The following is a 20,540-nucleotide window of genomic DNA, read 5'->3' on the forward strand; positions in this document are numbered from 1 at the left end:
ATTGAAGCCACAAGAAAATAAAAACACAACAAAGCCGAAGGAGGACAGAGGAAAGTGGTGTTAGTTCCACAAAGAGTCCCACTCCTAACACAAGTGAGTGTCAGACCAAGCAATTGTTGGTGGCCAAGTTGAAGGCTTCAGAATCAGATTCATGTTTCGACCCTGAGTCAAAACCCAACAAGGGGAATGGCAAAGGGAAGCAGATCATTGATGCAGAGCCCAGCGTCACTATTGCCATCACCAAGATCTAGAAGAATGAGCCTGAAGACCTAGAGGAGGGGAGCGTCTCTTCCACTCATAGATGTGGGTGAAGGGTTCACTGTTGCAATTCATTGTTGATAGTGGCAGCCAAAAGAACCTCATTTCAGCAGAGGTCATGAAGAGGTTGGGCCTATCGACTACACCACACTTGCAGCTGTACAGTATCAGGTGGCTTCACGAAGGATGAGATCTCAAAGTTCACCTGTAGTTCCACCTTCCCTACAGCATCAAGCCCTTCACAGATGAGGTATTGTGTGATGTTACACCTCTGGATGTTTGTGATGTATTATTAGGCTAGCCATACTTGTGGAGGCAACATGTTGTGTCTGAGTTAAGGCCTCATGCTGTCATTATTTCTTTGAATAATTCATTATACAGGATACCAGAGGTAGCCCCACCTACTACCACCTCTTTGATCACTGCCAAGAAAGGCAGCAAGCTCATCTCATAGACTAGGAAATTTATTTTCTCTCTCGTTCTCTCCCAAAGAAAGGGGAAGATTGTCACCACATCCATGACCCCCGCGAAGGGTTCGTCCATGCAGCAGTAGCAACAAAGGAATACGGTAATGACAGAACACAAGAACAAATTCTCCTCACCCACAGGAGTACCACACAAGCTTCAAGTGAGCAACAAAGTCTGGTTGCATCTGCAGAAAGAACACCTTACAAGAGCCCATCAGAAGCTTCGACCATGCTGACATGGTCCTTACACAATTACTAAGGCTGTGGGAAATAATTCTTTGAAGCACAACATTCCCCCATTCCTTTGCTTGCATCGAGTGTTCACTGTGGACCATCATCGACCATGCTTCCCACCATTACTGGACACATTAGAGATTGCAGAACAAGTTCAGCAGATGGGTGGACTCAACGCAATGGGGACCATTGCTTCCTAAGAGGGGAGGAATGATCCAGGTGGATGTTGGTGGCCACCCACCTATCCCATTTGGACCCCCACAACTATCTTTTCAGTTCTTCAGTTTCCTTAATTGTAGCACAATTTACTATTTTTAGCAGTTTTTCGGGTCCTGAACTTCCAGAGCCATTTTGAGGCCCTAAATGACATTTCTGGGAAATTTGGGGGCAACATGGGTCCATATATTGATTTTTCCTTTCCCAAAGTTGTAGTGCTTGGATAGATCTTTCGAACGAGCTATTGTGCATGTCAAATGGAGATTGTATGCCAAAGTTATGACCCTGGGAAATTGATGTACCAATTTACCCGAATGGGGCCCACAATTTGGCGTTTCATCTTCTAGGGTTAGGTTTCTGGATGTGAAGGGTTTTCCATTGTTTCTCAACAATAAATAGGCCTTCGGGCCTCATTGTAAGACAGTTCAGAGGCATGTAGCCACCACATCTCTTCTCAGAGATAAGCTACCATCACCCTAGCTGGTTTATTTCCAATTTTATTTCTAAGCATATTTTAGTATGAGTATGAAGGCTAGTCATAGTAAATAGGTGAACTGTGGGGTGTGTTTAGGGCGCTGTAGTGCTCCTATCTTGTGCCCTTACCAGTGACTAGGTCTTCCATGAAATGCACCAGTCCTTGCAACATATAAAAGGTGTCGGATTAATAGCCTTGAAATGATCAGTCAAGAAACAAAGGAAGGAGAGTCTTATGGAAGGAAAGATTAAAAAATCTAGGTAATTTGTTGAGATATTCTAGGACTTTCATCTGCTATATAGAAATATTCAGAAGATATTATAATCTTCTATTTGGAAAGTCAAGTATTGAATTCAAATAATTTTACTCTATCTCTTTCTCTCTGTTGAACTATTGAAGAATATAAGAATAATTGATCAAGGGTTTCCCCACATTGGGGTTTGTCCTTGGATGGTGCACATCTTGTGTCCTCTTGTCTTGACTTGTCTTTTGTTGTTTATGTTTATGTTCTATCCGCACTTTACTATCATGTTGATGTGATTTCTAATCTGAATATTGTCATTGGGCTAATATGAATTTTTTTTTGAAGTAAATAGCTCTAAACATAGAACATACCAAAATTTAACACAATTTCCTTCATCAACCTGCTCATGGATTTCTAAATCTCTACTCGCAAACACTTTGTGAGTAGAGGGATTAAACAATTTATATGATTTAATCTCTATATAGTACCTTACAAAAATGCATTTAATGGCCTTTGAATCTTGTTTCTTTGTGTCCTCTTTTGGAACATGAGAAAATGATTTCGAGACAAAAACTCTTAAATGATTAATTGCAAGCTTAAAACCTAATAAATCTTCAAATGGAGTCTTAATATCAAGGCTTTTTGTTGGACTCCTATTCTTTAAATACACTGCAATATTTATTTCTTCTGCCCAAAAACCATTAGAGAGGTTCTTACCTTTTAACATGTTGCGTGCACACTCCACGAGGGTTCTGTTCTTCCTCTCTACAACCCTGTTCTGCTGAGTGTGGGGTACTGTGAATTGCTGAACTATCCCATGGTACTTGCAATATTTGATGAAGCCACCCTGCTTGTATTCTTCCTCTTGATCTAAGTGGATAATTTTGATGAATTTCCCTGTCTGTTTTTCAACCATGCTTTTGAACTTTTTAAAATATTAAAAAGTATGACTCTTCTTTTTGAGAGAATATAAAAAATAATAAGCACCTCCTAATGACCTTGTCTACATCAGCCCACATATATAATTGTCCACAAGCTCTAGTATATCTCTCTTATTCCTATCTAAACTTGAGGGAAAATCATCCTTGTGCATCTTCACAGAGCACATCATTCACAATCAACATGAACATTTTTTAAAACAAGGATACCATTGACCATACCTCATTTCTGAAGTAGCAGTAGGTCATGAAAATCGATATGACCAAATCTTTGATGCCACAAATTCTCTGCAGTCATAGTTTTTGAAGTCAATGCTTGGTGTGGTGTGCTTCTTACATTCAACTTGTACAAACCTCCAACTTGAATACCTAATTCAATTGGCTTCATATGATCCATTAGACCTTTAATAACACAACAAGACTTAACAAATTATACCTTAAGATTATGATATGTTATCATAGAGACAAAGATTAGATTCTTTTTAATTCTTGGTACATACATCACATTTTGAATATGCCTAATATTACCATCATGTAATACCACAAGAATATTTCCATACCCTTTAATCTGGTACCCTCTATCATCACCAAGGTAGATATTAGTGCCACTGTTGGTTTCTTTAAAATTTTCAAACCAATGTCTGTTACTTGTCATGTGAGCGGAAGCGCTGGAATCCACAAACAAAATTCCACCTTCATCAGGCCCAGTAGAGAGTGCAAAATCAGACACAAACAATATGAAGTCCTCATTCCATTCTTCATTAACAAAGTTCCCTACGTGCTTCTTTTGTTTGTGTTGAGTTTCATCAAGATTCTTCTTATAACAATTCCTAGCCATATGACCAAATTTACCATAATCATTTGATTCCGAATCATTTCTAGTCAAAGACATACTTTGCACTAACATTGATCTTTTCTATGGTGTACCGCTGCCATTCTAGCCTGATCCTAGTTTCCCTCTGAAAGGATTTTTCTTTTCCATCAATGCGAGATCTGAAGTCTAGAGCTTCAGATACATCCTCCTCTCTTCTTCCTGCATCAATATCTCTGAGAGATCTTAAAAAGTGGGGGCTCTCTCTTTCGGTAATAGCCCTGTAATGAACATATGATAGTCATCAGTCACACCATTCAGGGTAATCGTGACAAGATCAGTGTTTGACACTTTTTCTCCTATATCGCCCAACTTATCTCTTAGGTATTTGATTCGAGAGATATATGCAACAACCATGTCACTCTCCTCCATTTTTTAGAGAGTATCTTACTTTTCAAGAGCAATAATTGATTTGTGTTCTCATATTGTACAGTTCCTTGAGAGTCTCCGATATGGTATTTTCATAATTACACTATTCGATGTGAGGGATAATGCAGTCCTTCACTAACATCTTCAACAACAATTTTTCTTTGTTCTCCCTCTTTTTTCAATCCTAGATTTCTATAGCCGTTCCACCTCTGCCTCTGGTTGGCTTTGCTTCATCCCCATTTACAATTGACCACACACTTTACCCTTCAAGCAGTGTCTATAATTTAAACTTCCAATTTGTGTAGTTCGTCCCATTGAGCTTATTTCTCATTGAGACACACTTGTGCCATATTAGTTTTCATAATGACAGATCAATCTATGGATTTTCCACAAGATCCTCACCATTTATAAATCAATGTTATCACCTAAAAAAATGATCGATCTTACAATAATATCGACCAAAAAAATTGTAAAAACTACAACAACATACCAGATAAGCGCCCCGACAGAGTCAACTCATAGACTAATATCGATCTCAGAACACACGATCTACCTCTTCATAAAAAAAAAAGATCTCATAAAGAGATCTCGATGCACATGGATCTCACGATTTTGGAATGAAAGCTCAGCCTACAAAGAGGAGATCTTGGCCACCAAATACGCAACACACTTCTAGAATTTTCACAGATCTACCTCTGTCACCGATCCACATCGATTTGCCACACCACAGGAAATCTCAAATTCAAGCAATTAAAAGAGGTGTGATTTACCTCATCACTAATCGATCTCGATCTTCCACTCTCCTCGGGCAATCAATGTTCATAGGGCCACCGATCAACCCACCATACTAGAGATCACGTTGACTAGCCTGAAGTCTAGGCCTCTGGACCACCAAATAATCCTGCAAAGCACTCTGAGTAATGGTGGATCAACACACCTGGATGCGGGTGATCTAACGTGCCATTAAGATAGGCACTCGTCTCAACACCTGTGACGAGATTTGAGGGGACGGGTCTGTATTTCAAGGCAAGGAAGGAAGGATTACAATTAATTCCCATGGCAGAAGCCATTAATCGGTTGCAGTTTGGTGAGGACGGCGCATTCAAGCCAAGCGAGCCGGCTCAGGTCTTGAAGTGCGCAGGGATGAGGGATCCTTGTCCTCAGTCGGAGATGCATACGGTGAATTCGCTATTTAGTTGGATGGCCCAGATGTGCCAGGACCAGCATTTGCCCTTCGAGGTTGGTATTGGGATTGAGATTTCTCCTGTAATTATTTAATATATTTACTATGAATGGATACACTTTTAAATAACTCTTTAAGACTTTGAGATAACTGTTTAATATATTGAGATTTTTTTTTTCAACTGAAGAAATCTTGCCATGAGCTCTTTCAAGTAGACATAGTCCTCTCAAGATTGGAACACATTAGACCACAAGACTTGTGGGGACCAAACTTCCCCACCTAACCATTAGACAAAATACATAAGACTAGACCTTTGAGTACAAAACAAACACAACCATTTAATAAGTACTTTTGTTGTTTTTCTACATACTAGTTTCACAGTCGTTGCATACATCGTTCTCTATTTCTTTCACTCATTTCATCGAAGAATCATATGCTTTCAATATTATATCTTCATTTATAAGGACCTCACAAGTTGCCTTGTATGCTACTAATATTTTCTCAATAGTACCTCTAGGTTCGAATCTAACTTCGAGTTTCTAAAATGATACCAATTAACAAAAAACATCAAAAGGAAAATTGTATTACAATATTGTTGAAAGTAGTGAACAAGTGTATTATAAATTGTCTCACCCTTTTTCTAAGGACCGTTGAGTCAAACCCAACGTCAAAACTTGATGTTGGGCTTTCTCCAAGAAAATGTGTTCACAGGTTGTGATGACCTGATTTAAAAACATTATGATCTTGCCATATGCCAACCTACACATTTATTAAAAAAATATGAAATGATCATACTACATTCTGACCTAAAAGAAAACGCAAACGTTCAAAAATCCACTATTCATGTGGCCTTAGAGAAGGCAGTCTATACCAGGTTGGAGGCAACTTCTATTATAAATTGTCCTCCATTTCGATATATATCTTTAAGATATATTGGTAGAACCTTCCAAAATTAATTCACAAATGACTTGCATCCATTCCTCTCCCTAGTTAGGATTAGAATCTAACTAAACCCTATGATGATATATATTACCCTTTTGTTTCTATGTGTACATCAAATTTGATTGCTTAGTGCTCAAAAACATATTTTAAATAAAATTATTCAAGTTTACATGAAGGCATGTTTGTATCTTATAAGTGAGGTTGGGTGGTCACTCAACCTTATAAAAAGTGTATGGGAGTGTTGGTTAGTACTCAAAACTTACTTGAAGCTTATTGGATTTTCATTAATAAGCTGGCATGATATAAATATTAGAGAAAATTGTCCTATCTCTCTTGTGAGGTTTTGCAACTAGTTTCCCCTAGATAATGGTGTATAAAAGTCCTCACCTCTTACTAGATGGTTAGTGCTTGACATCTAATTAGAGTAAATTTATTCAAGTTTATTATTAAATATCAGGGATACAATAAGGCATTTGCAATTAGGTTTCTCTCCTCCAAATCCTAAACTTCAAACTATTTTCCCTGAGAATATGCATGAAATTGGGCTCCATATTTGAGGTGCATTCATTCTAGGTTCTAAGAAACAACAACTCTCTTGCAAAATATTTTTCTTCACAATTTGTTCAGAGAGTTGGCGGAACCATGAGGATTAACAATGAATCATATTTTGTAGCCTATCCCTTAGTACGCATGCCAACAAGTGGCTCTCATTCTCCATCCATCAACTTGTGTTCGATGAATCCTTTTCAAATTTTAGTTTGAAATGAGGCATAAGAAGAGGCATAGGAGCTCTATTAATTTGGGAAATCATGAAAAAATTTGGTTTGTTTCATCTCTTTGGTGTGAAGGGCATGGTCCCAGATTCATGGATAATGAGAATTTTGTAGAAATTTTCTTGTAACTTTCTAAAACAAAATACTTGAATCTACTCTACTCATCAACGGAAATAAATAATCAATCTATAAATCATGAAGAATACAAGAGAAAGAATTCAATCAACACATTACACAATGATTTCCCAGGGACAACCATAGCTAAAAACCCCTACTATCTATATATTGCATTAGTATTAAAATATGAGAAAATTACAATGACTTGCTCAATCCCGAGCAGCCTCTGCACTATCTCTATCTATCTCACTGCTTCCTAGATATGCCTAGGCTAATACCTAACCATATTTTGGCTTGCCAAAGTCCCTATTTACTTGCGTTTTTTCCTGGGGAATCAGACCCCTATTAATTAGGGAAATTCCTCAATATGAGTTGTGCAATCCTCATAGGCCTTCCTCTATCTTCATGCACCACTAGTATAATTTAGATGATTATAAAATTGATATTACATTGCCCTTGAACTCCAATATCAACTAGCTAGCTCTTAGATATGACATGGATGAGTTATTTATGAGTGAATAATCAATTAACTGGTTAAACACATGAAACAACTCCCCATCGTTTGACCTCCTACTAGTTCCCCCATTAGTTGGAACTAGTTTAACTCATTTTAACTCAGTTAAACTTAATTAATTAATTACAACTCAAAATAAACTCAACCAGGGCTCTAATAAAGTAGGAGACACTATACATGACTCAAGTAGACACTCATCTCAAATTAACTAAGCCAAATAAGTCAAAATAATTTAGCTGAATCATACAAGTTGTTTTATAATGTGGAATTACAATTTCATTCCTAATTTAATTGAAGGACAAAATTAAATCAAGATTTTCTTGTTGCATTTTCAAAAAATTTATGGAACTCATTTGGGGCTCTAGTACATGTTCCTCTTCACATGTTCCAACATATTATTATTAATCCTGACTAACTCAAACTTTGGCTACAATATTCAAAGGTTTATATTATAGACAACTTGTTTGTCCTTGTGTTGATTTTTAGAGAATTACATTCTCATACAATCTAGTAGAAGAAGCCAATGGTTCCTCCTAATGATGTGGCATAAATAAGAGTGCATTAGTCAACTTTACATCTGCATTGAGCAACTGGTAGCACAATTGGTAGCAACAATGGATATTTTGTTAAACATTGTAATCAAATTAAGAAGGAAGAGGATGAAATTGGTAACATGAGGAGTCAAGTATAAGAGCTTCAACATGCTGGCACTCTTGGTACTATGTCTCCTTCTCCTCCAGTAAATTTTGTTGGTCCATTAATCCATCTTATTTTAGAGGATTTGAACATGGAAGCTCCACCCTTAGAACCTATAACTTCTCTTGGTTAGGTTAAGGGCCTCCCTCCTATTTAATTTAACATGTATGACACCTTTTTGTTTTTATTTTAAAATTTTGGCATTATCTTTAGGGTGTATACACCTAGATTCTGTTATTTTGATGTAACTCAATTTATGTACAATAATGTTGGCATGGATTTGGACCATCCAAATGCAGTCAATGAATCTATACTGTAGTGGGTGGAACTATGTAGCTTTTCTATGGATTAAGGCATGGATTTCAACAAATATTTTTTTCTAGTTAAGGTTTAGAAAAAATGGAATCCATCATGGTAATTAAGTTGAGTTGCTTGGCCACATACCCCTATAAAAAAGGTTTTAAAATTTCATGTAAGAGGGATGTTCTATTCATTTTATTGATGTTGTTCTTCATTGATTTGGCATTGGTTATTGGAACAAAAATCACCTTTATGTCCAAGATAAGTAAAAATGAATTATGAAGAAAAGAAAAGAATTGTACTATATCATATGAACATACAAATTCCAAGTTAATACTGATGAAATGTCAGAATTTGCAGTTCATTATAGAGATAATTACAATTGTCAAATTAATTTCCTTCATAATACATATGTACACTCATCATAACATGTTAATCTCTATTAACCCACCTTCACCTCCACCTTCATTAGATGGATCTATTCTCTCTTTGCTAATTTTATCATGATCATGATTAATAGTTTTTTTGTTTCCATAACATTTATAACTAATTTATAAATCCTACACCCTAGACAAGTTTTAAATTAATCACTCACAATATATTTCACTTATTTAAATACGAGTTCATTGTAATTACCTTGGCCCCCTAGGCCCCTTACCACCACCAATTCCTCCAATTTTAATGTAGGATTCATATTCCTAATTCAAACCTAATACAATTTCCAACTACAAGTCACAACATAATACAATCTTAAATGTAGCGTTAAATAAAATTTTAACATTTTTTTATATGAAAACTTTAAAAGTTTACTTACATACATGTGCACTTTAATATAGAATTTGGAGCCCAGTTTGTTTGATTAAACTTGCTCTATTATATCCTGGGTGGTCTTTGATTTGTATTTAAACTTATCTAAAATTTCAAGTATGTTTTATTTAGTTGGTAAGGTTAAAAAATATAAATATGTAGAACTTTGAGAGAAATAAAATTTCCAATTATTATATAATTGCCTTTGTGATTGTTAAGTTTTCATTGTATTTCCTTCATTTTTCTTATTCTTCTCCTTGATGTCCTCTAATATTTCATCTTTCTCTCTTTTACAAATTGATTAATGATTCTGACAAGCACAGTTGTGCTCAAGATTTGTCTTGTAGGTGCCACACACCATTGAAAAACAACTTTCTTCCATAGATGCAACCCCATTTTGGGTGAATATTGGACTAAAATGATCCACTACATAGTTTGTTGGAATGTGCAACCACAGTGAAAGAATGGTCATGGATTGCATTTCATTAAATATGATACACATATAAATACAATATTTTGAATGTTGGATTTAAATTCCAAGCTCTCTTGGACTTTTAGTTACTGCCCACATTTCACACCATAACCCTAGTGCGTTAGGATTCCAACATCCCTCCCCCCCCCTAATATGAAGGGTTTGAATGAGTCCATTGTTACACTAAAAAATGTCACCATGACTATTCACAGTTAGGATGGCTCTATCAACAGTCATGCTACCCTCTTAGGCAAGTCTTATGCCTCTGCTCTCCATGTCAAACTCCAAAAAAGAGAGAAAGTCTTTCTAAATGTATTTATCTCTGGGGACGCAGGTTCTCTCAACCTTACCTGCGGGGACGCACCCAATGTTCACAAAAGCTGCGTCTTTGGACGCTCTGTATGTAAAGGTGCAGGTGCGTCCCCCTGAAAAGGTTAAAATGCGCAAGTTTCATCTTTAAAAAGTCACTTGTGGTCATTTCTAGAGCATTCTAGAAGGTTGTTCGACGTGTATTGAGCGCCTCCAGATGGTTCATGCACTCCTACCAAAGAGGAACTTATCCCATCAACAAGGGAGCTATCCCATCCAAAGAGGGGATTATCCCATTGATGGTGGACCTGATTAACTTCCTCTTGAGCACTATAAATACAGGCATTGGGCCAGAAGGAGGGGAGGTTGAAAGCTATACATTTCTAAGGGTAAATGCTGCAGGAATTAGGATTCCCATTTAGAAGCTTGTGAGGAGAGATTGCCATCTTTGCTTGTTCTATTTGGAAGTGGGTGAGCTTTGTCAAAGTAAAGGAGAACTCTTGATGGACCCTGGGAGGGACTTGCACAACACCAAGGCTCAGGTTGTATTTGTTCCTTTTGTTACCTATTAATGCAAATGAGTCCATTCTTCTCAATAACTTGTTATTTATGAGTTGTTTCATGTACTCCTTGGTCTATGTGTTAAATATGTTTTATTCTATGAGATTATCAAGTGCTATTTAATCGTTTGATTGTTAGTGTATGCAGGTTTCAAAGTGAAGGAGGAGCTCATCTGGATCAGTGGAGCTGGACTGCTACAACAGCGTTGGATTACAGGTAGGATCTAAACACTTGATTTCCCGTATAGTAAATGCATGTTTAGAGAAGGATTGCTCTTGTTTGTCTTGTTTGTCACTAGAGAGTCTTAGGCTCCTAGGGAGGTTGGTTGTGTCCGCACAATCGACTCTTTCCGCCTGACAAATTGGCGACTCCGCTGGGGATTCCATTGATGTGAAAAGTCTTTTCCTTTGTGTGAACTTTGCTCTGAGAAAATTGGTTTATTTTTCTGGTTTTGGCTCTGTGACTTTGTCTTTGGGTGGGTTAGCTTAGGATTAGATTCATTTTGGTTTTTCTTGAGTTTTTCAGTAGGACGCACTCTCTGAGTGTTGCACAGTGCGTCCCTGGACGCACTGTTGCTGTGTGCACAGAGCGGGCCCGCACCTGTTCTAACGGGTCACCTGCGTCCCCCTGCTAAAATTTGAGAAAATTCCATTTTTTGCATTTTTTGCTCTTAGATTTTGTTTTTTCTTAGTTTTTACTGCCCAGATTCATTAGTCCCTTGTCAAAGATCTTCACCTGAACTTGTTTCGATAGCATTGAGTGTTTTAGTGGATTTCATGGAAGTTTAAGCCCTAGGGTTTGATTTTTGAGTAGGTCTTGTAGTGACTTTGGCGGTAGAAGTTGTCAAGCCTTAGATCTCTCTGGTTTTGTCAGCATTCTAAGAAGTCAGACCTGTCATAAAGTCTACCTGTGAGAGCAACTTACCATTGAGTTGTCTCTTTGGGCAAATTTCGAAGTGCTTGTTGATTGAGTCTTGAATTCCATTTTACAAAAAAGAACAAAAAGATTTGAGTTTTGTTTTGACTAGTCTTTTGATTCTGCATTAGCTGGTCCTTGATTTGATTTTGGTCAAGTAAAACAACCTAGAATCATCTTTGTGAGCTTTTGCCTTGTTAGGTTTGCTTAGAGTAATTTCCCTTTTGATTTGCTTGTGAGTCCACTTTTCATAGATTTTATAGCTTTTGAGATTGTTTTTTGTTAAGATAGGTTTATATGCTTAATTAAAAAGAGAAAATGCAAAAACATCTCCTTTGAAAAGTTTTGTTTCAAGTAGCTTTGAAAAGTTTTGAAAGAAAAAGAGTTTTTTTCGTGCACGTAAGGAGTGGTCATGTTTGTATGCTTGAAAAGATAAAGAGAATTGTTTCTTTGATTGTCTTTTCTAAGGAAGTGGTTTTCTATAAAATTTGCATCTCTCAACTCTCTTAGTTAAGAATTTCATTGAAAAAGGAAAGTAGCGTAAATCATCTTAGGTGCATCTTTGTAGTGGTTTGAGTCGAGTCTACACACCATTGGTTTCACTTCCGCTACCTCTTGTCTTTAAGAAAAACCATAAAATTAACGCTTAAAGTAAAATCGACGTAGTAACTTTTATTTACTAGGGCTCTGAAACACCAATTTAGATCAGGCTAGTGTCTTGGAGTAGGTGAGTAATTAACTCTCCAAGACAACAAAACCAAACAAGTAGCTTATCTTGTGATAGAATAAATCCAATTGTCTCACTTGTACTCTGGGAAAGCTCCTCTTAAAGGAGAAGCACGAGCTCGTGTCCGAACCAGTGAGGGGATCAATCCCCCCTCGTTGGGAACGACGCCAGACACGCACGTATTACAAACGGTAAACCTCGGATTAACCATTGTCGAGGAGCCAGGGGTCACTTGTCGGTAAACCTTGGATTATTGTCAAGGAGCCGGCAAGGGGATTGAGCTTGCTACTCTGCCCTTGCGTGCTGTCGGAGTTTAGACTGTTCCCCCAGGTGCATTTGTTGCGGTTGGTAACCTTAGTGACCATTATCTTTAGGATTCTACCGAGGTGACGGTGGAGGGAAGGTCCCACTGTACCTGGAGCAGACGTCGGCTAGACTCACTTGGATTTTCTGGGGGGTTCACTTCACTCGAGACGGTTAAAGTGGAGGAACTTGGTCCAGTCTATTCATTAAGCAGGTTGTCGGGGTAACTGTTCCACCCGCCACTTCTGTACTGAATCCAGCGATGTTGGGCTTCATCACCAACTAGCGCTTTCGGTCTGGAAGGCTACTGTTTGTGCTTGGTTTGACGCTCTAGATTCTTTAGGCGTGTGATTCAAATTTGTTTGGTTCTTTAGAGACTTTAGGTGGTTTGATTTGAAATTTTATTTTGTTTTCGTGTGTCGTAGTTAAAAGTTTTTAGCTGTGGCGGAATTACCGAGACAGTCCCGTAGACTTCGGGGCCAGTCTCCTGAAGTTGTTTCTGTGGCCGAATTGTTGAGAAGATCCCGTAGGCTTAGGGGATCACCTCCTCGAGACGACCCAGGTAATCTAGAAGGTTTAAAGGTCCTTGTAACTCCTCCTAGTGGCAGTAGAGTAGGTTCACCTGAAGAAGGAGAATCTTCCTTGGTAGTCCATTCAGATTACCAAGGCTTAGAGACAGGTTATAATCCCGAAGCTGTTACAGTTTCTGAGCTTGTTGGTAGTTTTTTGTCTGCTAGTGATACAGGCGAAGAACCAGAAATATCTGAACCTGTTACTCCGACTTCTAGTGTTCCTGATTCACCGAGAATAGAAAGAATTATCACCGAAAATCTTCCTACTGGTTTGATTGCTATCGAAGAACTTGCTCCAGAGGAAGAAATAGGCATCTCTAACCTTGAAGATCAACTTACTATTGATCTAAGGGAGCGTGAATCTATCTTTTACAGTCCTCCTAGAAGTACTACTTGGTACCTTTCGTTAACCAATTATTTAGACAACTTTGGGGTAGGTTTTTCTACACCTCGTACTCCTTTTCCACCTGGAGGTATTCATACTCCTGTCAATATGGCTGGTCCATCGTCCGTGTTTACTCAAAGTCCTGAATCTTTCTTACATGGCGGTCCTTCTGTCCCCACTGGGTATCAATCTCTTTCTGGTACCTTTGCGGGGGCATCTCCTCAACCCGTTGATCATGGGTTATTAGTTGGAAACAGTGGTAATGTACCATTGGGTGTAGGAGACATTTACATGATGTCAGGCTCAGTTCCCGTTTCCCAACCTCAAGGTGGCCAATTACCGCCTGGGGGGCAGCCTCAGTTAATGCCTGGGGGGCAACCTCAAGGTACATCATTTGTGTCTAGGGGGCAACCTCAAGGTCAATACACGCCCTATGGGTCAACCTCAGTATCAATATCAACCTCAAGGGTGGCAACCTCAAGGATGGCAACCCCAAGGGTATCAACCCCAAGGGTATCAACCTCAAGGGTACCAACCTCAAGGTCAAGGTCAACCCCATTATCCGTATTTACCTCAAGGTTATCAAACTCAAGGTCAATACTCAGGTCAAGGTTATCAACCACCTCAAGGTCAATCATATGGTCAAGGTATGGGAACTGCACCCTACAATTATCAATCCTATCCTCAATCCGGCTATGGATCTCAGTATCCTCAACCTGTTACGGGTCAATACCCTGGAATGTTAGTGTGGGATCCGTCACAGGGTCAACAGGTGTTGCAGCCAAGTATACAGTTGGTACCTCAAGCTGGACAACCCGTAGTTTCTGGTCCACCCCAGCAACCGCAACCTGTCCAGTCAAATGTTCAAACTTCTGTAACTTCGGTAGTTACTCAGCCGCCAATTGCACCTAGTACTCCATCTCAAACGGCTGCTGCAACTACTGCCACATCTACCATACTCACTTCTGGAGTATCGACGGCTCCGGTTTCTACTGTCTCTGTAACCACTCCTCAGACATCTTTACCGTTGTCTGGATCTACGATTCAAACCACGGTCCAGATGCCTGCAGGTCAGCCTGGTATAAGTACGGTTGTCACTACTCAACCTCAATTTGTTCACCAACCGTACCAGGGACAGTACCAACCTGGGCAAGCTGTCCAACAACCGGTTTACCAGTATCAACCGTATCCTGGGTACACTTATCAACAACCTCAACAACCCCAGTATGGTCCGGTTAATCCTGGTTTTCCAGGAGGATATAATATCCCAAATGCGACTCCTGTTCCTAGTTATCCTGGATATCCTCCTCCTGGGGCCGGTATTGTGACCTAGAGTTTTAGAGATCCTAACCGGCAGTTACCGTTTATCGCAACTTTGGATTTACCAGACTTGACGCGCCTAACGAACGATCCAATTCAATATCTTCCGTTCTGGCCGCCAATGCCAAATAAGTTGCCCAGCGATATACCCAAGTTCGAAGGTAAGTCTGGAGAGGATCCGTCCAATCACGTGATGACTTACCACCTCTGGTGTGCTTCAAATTCTATCTCGGATGATTCGATCCGCTTACGTCTTTTCCAGCGTACACTCATTGGTCTCGCGGCCAAGTGGTACATTGAGTTACCACGGGCCTCTTTTTACAATTTTAGCCAGTTAGCTACCTCGTTCTTAACTCACTTTCAGTTGCCGGTCAGATACGATAACGGCACGGAGTTATTAACTTCACTAAAACAATCAACGTCCACGTATATTTCTGATCACATTCATGAGTGGAGACGTCGAAGAAGGCTAGTGAAAGTTTTTATCCCGGACCAAATCTTAGCTGAATGGTTTGTTAAATCATTATTACCGAAGATTACTGAAGATGTAGCTAAGGCCGGAGTAGTTACTGAGGAGCAAGTCATTGCTCAGGCGCAATACCTTGACTTAGTTTACACTCAGTCGGGTACATTACAGGAGAAGATTCCGGATCTTCCAAAGTCGAATCAAATCGCTGCTGCTCCTTCGGGATCTCATGCCGATGATGGTATGATTGGTATCGTGAATACAAAGAGCAAGAAGAAATCTTCCAAGGCTTCAACTACTCCTATTATCACTTTGCCCGATTCCCCGACAGGAGAATCTTCTCCTGAACTTACCGCCGATATTCACGCTGTAGAGTCATCTACGGCCAAATCAAAAAACGGCGGAAAGAAGAAAGGAAAGAAGAAGGCTAAAGCAGACAAGGCTCCGAAGGAGAAAACGGAAAAGTCGGAAACCAATGACGAAAAGCGCAAACCTCGATATCCTTGTCTTATTTGTGAAGAGGATCATTTTACGAGAGATTGCCCTCATCGGGCTGAGGTTGTGAAAATAGTCAAAGGTTCTCCCACTCCTGCTGTGTTAAAAAATCCATTTCCGGAGCAGGAGAATAAGATGATAGGTTCTTCCTCGAATGCCAGTGAAGAACCCATTTTGATGATGTCTCATGTGAGGATTGCGACTCGATCGCAAGATTATGGTAGTAAGAATCCTGTTGATGGTAAGGAAGCAGAATCTTCTCACTCTAACCCATCAACCTCAGCTCCCGGTTCCGATCCACTACAGATCGAGAAACCTAACCCAGACTTAGTAATTAAACCGCCCGCCAAGGGTGTACTTCGAAGGTCTGCTTTCAATCCGCATGCGAGAGCAGCCCAGAATTACAACATTGTTGAGGACTTAGCTGTTTCACCCTCAGCAATGTCGGCGTTAGAAGTGCTGCAATCATGCCCAGCACAACGAAAATTACTTTTGTCGGCCATAGGAGCTGTTGATGTTCAGGACCCGAATCTAATAATCTTCGATCTAGAAAATAGTACACCGCGTCTCCCCCATCAAATGGCTTTCCAAATTCCAGTTATAGTCAAAAACAGGCCTATTCATAGGACTGTGATTGATGAAGGAGCTTCTACGTGTATTATGTCAATTCAATGTTGGAGATCCCTTGGTTCTCCTTCGTTGAACCAATCCCCCACCATCCTTAAGGCCTTTGATGGCCGTGGGTTCCGTCCGTTTGGTATTCTACAGGAATTGCCTATAGGGGTAGAAGGTAAAACCGTTAGTCTGGATGTGGAAGTGGTTGATGCCCCTCTAGACTACAACCTTCTTTTGGGTCGAAGTTGGTCATATGCTATGACGGCGGTCGTTTCATCGGTCTTCAGAGTAATTAAGTTTCCACATAACGGTAAGATCGTGACTATTGATCAGCTAACATACTTTTCATCCGACCCAGCCTCTTCAGAGAGTATCCAGCATGTCGGTAAGACGACAATCCCTTATAGGGACGTTGGTGTAGGTTTAGTTAAGGATTCCGGTTTACTGGGAACTTTTCCTCTCCCTCCACTCAGCGTAGAACCTTCATTTGCAACAATTCATATGATTACATCAGAAAACATTATTTATGATGATCCTTGGATTGTCCCATCTGAATCTAAGATAGACTCGTTCGGTGATGCTATGCCTTTGAGTCCATATGAAATTGCTTATGAAGCTGTCATGTCTTTTACCGACTCTCATTCAACCGAGATCGACCCAATGAATGTGGTCAGTGAAGAATCACTTTTCACCTCAACCTTAGAACGGATAGCGTTTCCCGAAGTCGTGTCATCTGACGAACAACTTCGCGAAATCTTAAGTGTAGACGATCTACCATGGGAGGATCTCCATCACAGATCTTCGTTTTTACCTAAGGATGATGCATTTGAAAATGATTTTTCATCTATCTTTACCGCTGAATATGTCAAAGACGCTCAGGATGCAACGAAACATTCTGATTCAGAGTTGAATTTAGGAAATATTTCTCGTACTATTCCCATTAATATTTCAGTGAAGCCCGGAATTGAGGAGAACATTCATATAGGTGCCGCATGTACAGAAGATGAAATCCAAACTTACAAGGCCCTATTCCAAGAATTCCGCGATGTGTTTGCCTGGTCTTACGAGGAAATGCCGGGAATCGATCCTGCCATTGTTGTTCATGAAATAAAGACCTACCCGGATGCTAAACCCGTCCGGCAATGGTTGCGTCAGATTCACCCTCGAAAAGCGGCTGCCATTAAAGCAGAAGTCGAAAAGCTGTTGAAAGCAGGTTTCATTTATCCGATCCCGTTAACGGATTGGGTATCGAATATTGTTCCGGTCAACAAGAAACAAGGAACAATAAGAATCTGTATCGACTATAGGGATATCAATCGAGCTTGTCCAAAAGACAACTATCCTACGCCTTATATCGATCAAATTATTGATGATTGTGCCGGAAGTGAAATGTTTTCCTTCATGGATGGTTTTTCGGGCTATAATCAAATCAATATTCTACCTGCCGACCAACCAAAAACGACATTCATTTGTCCATGGGGGACATTTGCTTATTGCAAATTACCTTTTGGGCTTAAGAATGCCGGGGCCACTTTTCAACGGGCGATGTCTTACGCATTTCATGATATCAAGCACATTGTGCAACCGTATCTCGACGATTTGCCTGCTCATTCATTACATCGAGCTGATCACCTTATCCACCTACGAGCAATCTTTATGAGGTGTAGGCATTATCGAATTCGGTTGAATCCCCACAAATGTGTTTTCTGTATAGAAACAGGTCGATTGCTGGGATTTGTTGTTTCAAAAGCCGGCATTCGCGTCGATCCCTCGAAAGTCGAAGCTATCATCAAATTGCCTCCTCCTTCGAGTTTGCGCCAACTCCAAAGTTTGCAAGGGAAAGCGAACTTTTTACGCCGATTCATCCCAAACTACGCCGAGGTCACTAAAGGTTTTACACGGTTGTTGAAACAGAACGTTCAATTCTTTTGGGACGAGATTGCCCAACAATCTTTTGATGCACTTAAACACGCGTTGACCCATGCACCGTTGTTGCATCCTCCCAACTACAACTAGGACTACTTCTTATACCTCGCAGCTTCGCATTCCACCATTGGAATGGTGTTAGTTCAAGAAGATGAATTCGGAGCGGAGCATGTGATATATTATCTCAGTAGGACCTTAAATCCCACTGAGCTAAAATATTCGCATGTGGAGAAATTGGCCCTGGCAGCCGTTCAAGCTGTCCAGCGTTTTCGTCACTACATTCTTCTCCGTAAAACTACAGTTATTTCGGATTGCAACCCTATGATTTACATTTTGACAAAACAACTGCTAGGGGGCAAGTACTCTAAATGGATCGTTATCCTGCAAGAGTTCGACTTGGAGTTCGAGAAGTCCAAGTCTAAGAAATCCTTAGTTTTTGCGGAATTGATGTGTGATTTCCCGCGTACTGACACAGAGACTGTGGCAGAGGAGTCCATTGCGGACGAATCTTTGTTTCTTATCAGTACTTTAGATCCGTGGTATGGGGATATAATCATCTATCTCCAAACCCAAACCTTTCGGCCTGAAGCTTCAAAGGCGGAACGTCGAAAAATTCGGTTTCAATCCCAGCAATACAAAATTATTGGAGATACACTTTATCGCCGGGGGGCAGACTTAGTTTTTCGACGTTGTTTAACTCACGAAGAGGCTGAGAGGGTTTTGAATGATTGTCACTCTGGAGCATGTGGCGGTCATATGTCTGGGTATGCCACAGCTCAGAAGGTGTTGCGCGCTGGCTACTTCTGGCCATCTATGTTTAAAGATTGTATCATTGCAGTCCGGAAGTGCCACAACTGCCAAGTGTTTGATCGAAAGATGCGCGCACCACCTGCTCCTCTCCACCCTATAATTGCCGTTGGTCCATTCGCCAAATGGGGTATCGACTTTATTACTTGTAACCTTCACTCGGCCGGGGGGCATGCGTATATCATCCTCGCGGTTGATTATTTCACTAAATGGGCCGAGGCGATGCCTACATTCGACGCAAGCGGCAAAACAGCTGCAGTTTTCGTATTCAATCATATTATAACTAGGTTTGGTGTCCCACAAGCAATCATTACTGACCATGGGAGCCATTTTCGAAACATCATGATGACTGAGCTTACAAGCCAGCTTGGTTTGCGCCACGATAGCTCTACTCCTTATTATCCGCAAGCCAACGGTTTGGTTGAGTCTATCAACAAAGTTCTGGTTATCATGATCCGACGAACCATTGGTATTCATCGGTCGAATTGGCACAACATGTTATTTTCGGCGCTATGGGCATACCGAACCTCAGTGAAAACTTCAACAGGGTTCACTCCTTTCCAGCTAGTTTATGGCTTGGAAGCTGTGTTACCCATTGAATGCGAAATCCCATCACTTCAAATGGCTGTCGAATTACTCCCAGCTACTTCCGAAGAGGAGAAACGTTTATTGTACTTAGCTAAATTAGATGAGACTCGACGTGACGCTGCATTGGCAATCGAGACTCACGCGAAGCGAATGAAAGCTCAGTATGATAGAAATGTGACCCCTCGAAGTTTTTCGGAGGGAGATCTAGTGCTATTATATGATCAAGCTAACGATAAGCTAGGTGCTGGAAAATTCGTTCCTATGTGGCATGGACCCTATATTGTAAAGCGAAAGCTAGCAAAAGGGGCTTATGAGCTAGTAGATTTTGATGGGGACTCTTTGGGTAAACCCAGAAATGGACTTTACCTAAAGAGGTATTATGCTTAAATGGTGGGTATGGAGAAGTTTTAGTTAGGTTAGGTTTTCTTTCTAGCTAGTATGTTTGTTAGTTAGTCAGTGTGCTTAGCTTAGCGAGTGTGTTTTTCGTCGTTATTCTGGCTTATCTTGGTTTTACTCTTGATATTACAGATGTCGACGCCTTTCCAAACATACATTGGATTTGCTGATGGTGCTTGTCGTAGTACACGGAATATCTCTTCCGCAGCTTGGGTTATCTATTCACCCTCTGACGAGTTAGTTTCTATGCATGGGGTAAGCCTCGGTCAAACAACAAAC

General features: G+C 40.2%; 1 pseudogene; it reads right to left on the reverse strand.

The window, feature by feature from the left end:
• Window positions 1–3,870: 3,870 nt before the first annotated feature.
• Window positions 3,871–20,540, reverse strand: part of LOC149163944 (chaperonin 60 subunit beta 2, chloroplastic-like) — a 182,750-nt pseudogene continuing 166,080 nt past the window's right edge.

This window comes from Pinus tabuliformis, chromosome 5_1, assembly GCF_031772625.1.
Source record: "Pinus tabuliformis cultivar Carrire ecotype Pingquan chromosome 5_1, CPIR1, whole genome shotgun sequence".
Classification (NCBI taxonomy): domain Eukaryota; kingdom Viridiplantae; phylum Streptophyta; class Pinopsida; order Pinales; family Pinaceae; genus Pinus; species Pinus tabuliformis.